Here is a 5,436-nt window from a genome sequence, read left to right on the forward strand (position 1 = left end):
TAATAATTTCTATTGAAAAACCGACAATTTTAAACTAATATCATTTTTTACGCTTTTTCTGTCTAGTCTTTTGAAGTCTAGGAGTTCATTCAGAATCATCACATTTAACTCAACATTATTTTCTTTTCATAATTCTAAGTTACATTTTGTTGATAACGTTTCTCAAATCGTTAATTTGAATAATTCAGTCCCTAGTCTCTGATATGTATATGAACCATATCACGTGTCATAAGTTTTCTCTTCATACTGGGTGCAGTAAATCAATGCCTTGTTTGCGCGCGCTTCTAACCCTTCTAACCATGCGTAGTTGACATTTTAATACAAGCGAGCCCATTCATCTATATTGGTTCCCGAAATGCGAGAGAAACAAAAACAAGAGAGTAAAAAAATACAGAGCACGGTGCTACAAACAAACCGAGTGCACATGTAGCAGTATGCTGGCGGGAAAACCCGTCGCAAGTAAAACATCCGCTCCGTGCAAGACACACACGCTTAAAGTCAAGTACACATCGCATGAATAGTTTTCACACATTACGGCGACGCCTTGGCCAACTCTCACTATGAGTGAAAATTTTGTGTTAAACACGAGCAGTCGCTGTGTAATGTCTCACATGTGCATGATATGTGTAAGTGAGTTTGCCTCGAGCTGTCAAAGTCCCTTCGGGTCGCTATGATGGCGAACGAGTGCAGAATGTGAAGCAAGAAATCGTACTTTTTCGGAGGTTTTTCTTTTTGCTTTGATGGCGAAACAAAAAAATGTGCGAATACAAGCATCGCACTTTGTTTTGTTGATCGAAACGATTGGAGAAGCCTCTGAATAAGTATGGAAAAGTTGGCTTACTTTACCATCAATTTGGAAACATACAATTGAGGTTAGGTTCGATTTTCGACTGCTCTCTCGCTGTGTAAAATGAACTCACCTAAAATCATCGGCTATCGGTTACACAAAAATGAGTAACATCGTAATTACTCATAATATGAGTTGTTCCAGGAGAGGCCCGTTTTGTGTGAACGGAACACAAAAATATGTAAGTCATTTTAAGCGTGCAGCACCCAGCTCGGTTCGTTTGACCCACACGGTTCGCTCGCTAGAATCGGTCGCGACTGATCCGGATCGAGATCCGTGTCGCACGGATCTGAGCTAGTGGCGCAGCTCTCGCTTCCATGTCACAGCAATTTCGAGCTGCACGCTTAAAGTCAAGTACACATCGCATGAATAGTTTTCACACATTACGGCGACGCCTTGGCCAACTCTCACTATGAGTGAAAATTTTGTGTGAAACACGAGCAGTCGCTGTGTAATGTCTCACATGTGCATGATATGTGTAAGTGAGTTTGCCTCGAGCTGTCAAAGTCCCTTCGGGTCGCTATGATGGCGAACGAGTGCAGAATGTGAAGCAAGAAATCGTACTTTTTCGGAGGTTTTTCTTTTTGCTTTGATGGCGAAACAAAAAAAATGTGCGAATACAAGCATCGCACTTTGTTTTGTTGATCGAAACGATTGGAGAAGCCTCTGAATAAGTATGGAAAAGTTGGCTTACTTTACCATCAATTTGGAAACATACAATTGAGGTTAGGTTCGATTTTCGACTGCTCTCTCGCTGTGTAAAATGAACTCACCTAAAATCATCGGCTATCGGTTACACAAAAATGAGTAACATCGTAATTACTCATAATATGAGTTGTTCCAGGAGAGGCCCGTTTTGTGTGAACGGAACACAAAAATATGTAAGTCATTTTAAGCGTGTGGACGACGACATGAGCGGAACTGAGAGTTGTTCGGATCTTCGGATCTTTTGCTTAGTACGGTTCGTTCGCTACCGCACTACTAGGTATCTTTTGTGTGTCCGTTCGTAGCGCCGAGTATGTGGGTATGGGTTAAGAAATAGGCGGCAAGCTAGATTATTTTTGCTTGTGTGTTTCTTATTCCTCTCTGCAGCAGAAATGATTTCTGTTGCTTGGCTAGATGGTTCTGTCGCTTGGCTTGATGGTGCTTGAGGTGCAAATAATAAACGATCAGCACGTGCGCGGTACTGGAATGGAATGCTCATACAAGCTCGCTTGTGTTGTGTACCGCGAGCGTGGTATTTTCGTTTGTGCTGTACAAAATACAACAGCGCGCGTACTCGAGTGCGTACGCTCGAGGGAGTTTCTCTAGGCGCGTGTTTGACAATGATTTCATCAATTTAAAGTGAGCTGCTGAGCTGGGCTTCTTTAAAAAAGATCCATGGCTCATCAGCTCAATGTAAGGAAGCGAATCTTTGGAACAGCTCCTGAGCGGAGCGCCCATCTCTAGTTGCTACTCCGTGATCGACCAAAATAATCGCAATTGCACAGGGAACCAATGTATGGAAGCATGAGATTTACTCTCCAACCTCAATGTGCGGTCGATAAAGGCCCTGATCACGTCCTTATGGTCTATCGGGGATGGGAAGGAATTGATGATGTAATCACTCTCCCACTGCAGGCCGAGAACACATCTGTTCTCACCACGAGTTCATGCGGAATTTCATTGGAATTTGGGGGTAAGGTTTTTATGACATAGGTTCGTCTTGGTTAACGGATTGCCAATGTGGAACGAAAGGGTGGTGTATGAGTAATTCTCGCTGAGACCGGGCCACTATTTGCACGAGGTCCTTAAAAATGCCTAAATTTATATTCATTCGAAAGCTTTCGGCGAGTATATTAAGGATCCGAGTTGAATTCTTCAGAAATATGAACCCCTCGTTATTTATACACGAAATCATTTTAATGGAGCCCTCGATTTTTGTCAATTTTTGACTCACCAAAACTGTCATAACTCCAACATTTCTCAACCGATCATAGAGATCAGGGCAGCCATATTCACGGACAGAAAACTGTTAACATTGAACCAAAAAATATGATTGTTGTTTTCAAGTCGCAAAATTTTATAGAAAATACTACAAAATTTATTGTTTTAACAAGATTTGTTATGATAATATCAATAACGAAATATTATTATTTCAACAATACTTCAACAAATGAGCTTTTTGAAAAAGCTCGATCGGTTTCAATCCAAACATTAAAAAGAAACCTCAGTAGGTTTTGATGACAAAAAATAATATTAAATATGTTTCTTGAAGTCACAGCAATCTTTATTTACGTTCCCGATGCAAAAGCTGCTCGATAGTTGTAATATACTTTATGTCGAACGGTTGTACGTTGCCGAGCATAAAGGTTCCCCCAAACACACGCGTCGCGATTCTATCGCTTGGCGACTACGATTCAGTCGCCGTCGGTATGGAAGCGTAAACGGAACATTCCTGCAGCGATCCAACGATAGAATTGCGGCTACTAGATGTCGCCGTCGCGGCGATGAAATCGCGTAGGTGTGGGGCAGCCTTAATGATTAGTCATCTGTTATTGAGAGTAACATCGTTTTATCTTAAAGCACCATTATATTCCGTAAATGGACAGTTAGTAATACAAGGTCTACTATCAAAAAATAGCGAATGTTATAATTTCTTATATTTCTGTAAAAGAGCCTACCAAAATCTATATAAGAACTAGGCATATGCGAAATTCCAATATTACACAAATATTTGTATAAAACCATACAATTCTCCGACCATTCATTGCAATACCTGTATAAAAAGCTTACATTTTTTGTATAAGTATATGTCTAGTTCTTATAGAGATTTTATTAGATATTCAGAATTATAAGAAAATCTAACGTCCACTGGTTGGGGACATAATTTTATATTCGTACCAGGACATTACCGTCCGTCCTGCCTCTGAAGTCCGGGATCGTACCCAAATTTAATCATTCACTTTGATATTTAATGGTTTCGATTTGTAGCCACGTATCTGATTATATATTATATTATACATATGAAACATTTTTGCTGCCTAAAAAGAAATAAGCATTTTGAAATGTTCTGCCAGTTTTTCTTGTAAACAATTTGCGATACATTGAAGTTCCAAAACTTCTGTTCTCGCATATTTTCATAAAGAATCTGCACCGAGGATTGTGAGTAACAATGTTGCGGTCCAACAAGGTAGGTTTTGCGAGTTATTGTCCGTTTTTGAAATACTGGTTTAATCTGCTTTCGACTACTATTTTTTACAGCGGCTGATAGTTTCCCGAATATACGACGGATTTAAAAAAGAATGATAGTTTCTGCAACATGCGAGCAAAACTTCCTAACTTTTGGAAGTCTGGAGGGTCATATCATTAGTATGCATAGTTAACAAATAGAAATATTTAGGTAAGTAAATTATATACAACTAATTTCATAATTTTAATATTAAAAATAATTCTGTTTCAGATTGACAATTACGTTCTCTGCTTCGTTGGAATGCAGTTTCCGCCTAAAATGTTACTGAAATCCAGTTAAAAATAATTGTTTTAAATAAAAAACGAATAAAAATAAAAACATTGTTTTAAATTCAATGAAAATTTTCAAAAAGAAAAGCCATTCAAAACAAAAATAATGATTTTTGAAATAAACATCGATCTCTTGTTGAATCAACAATACTATTGTAATCAATCGAAGCTTTCAAAAAAGCTTTTTAAAGCTCAAGCTTTTCAAGCTTCCATACAAACAAGAATATTGGATTGTTGAAACAACAATAATTCTTATTACCGCCAAAACAATGCGAAATTCTTTTTGAATTTATGTCAACAATTATTGTTTTTAAAATAGTTTTTTCTGCGTGTTGAATTAGGTCGCAATCTTGGATTTCTTTTTGAAAACTATTTTTCCGCCTGGTTGGCAACCACCGATTTTGAATATTAATACATCGAAGGAAAGCTTAGTTTATATTGTGCATTGTGTCCAAAAATCTCAGGTGCATGTTTTTTCTATCAAAAGTTATGTACGATTTACCAATACCAAAATTCTTAAATTATTTAATACAATAACTTACTCATATCTAAATTGGACGCCAGAGATACGATCTTTTTCGCTCATATCGGACCGCTAGAACTAGTCAAGATGTAGGTAGAGGATAGAAGATGGAAACGGCATGAAAGCCCAGAGAACATGAAAAATATATGGAAAGATACAAATAAGAAGAAATGGAACGGACATGGGATTGAACCCACGACCTTCTGCGTAAAAGGCAGAAGTGGTAGCCAAGCCCGTTTACACATTTGATTTGGATGATCATAATAGGTACTAAATGGTTTTTATTTTGAACTTTTTTACAACAGGCAATACAAAAATAGTGACTTTAGTGACTATTTTCCGAAAAATAGTGACTTTAGTGACTTTTTAAGGCAAATAGTGACTTTTTAGTGACCAGACTCAAAATAGTGACCAAGTCACTAAAAAGTGACTCGCTACCAGGCCTGCATATTGCCTTCGACGTAGGGACGTTCCGATACTTCCGATATATGGAAATATCGATATTTTGGTTTCGATATTCGATATTTTTGTATCGATATTTAGCTTTCAATACATCGATCATATC

At 38.0% G+C, this 5,436-nt stretch overlaps 1 long non-coding RNA gene across 1 annotated transcript; it reads left to right on the forward strand.

Moving 5' to 3' along the window:
- Nucleotides 1-3,843: 3,843 nt before the first annotated feature.
- LOC134222377 (uncharacterized) lies at nt 3,844-4,397 on the forward strand. The gene is made up of 3 exons (XR_009982417.1): nt 3,844-4,019; nt 4,091-4,229; nt 4,290-4,397. It is a non-coding gene; the product is annotated as an uncharacterized LOC134222377 (long non-coding RNA).
- Nucleotides 4,398-5,436: the final 1,039 nt, after the last annotated feature.

The sequence above is a fragment of the Armigeres subalbatus genome, chromosome 1 (genome assembly GCF_024139115.2).
Source record: "Armigeres subalbatus isolate Guangzhou_Male chromosome 1, GZ_Asu_2, whole genome shotgun sequence".
Classification (NCBI taxonomy): domain Eukaryota; kingdom Metazoa; phylum Arthropoda; class Insecta; order Diptera; family Culicidae; genus Armigeres; species Armigeres subalbatus.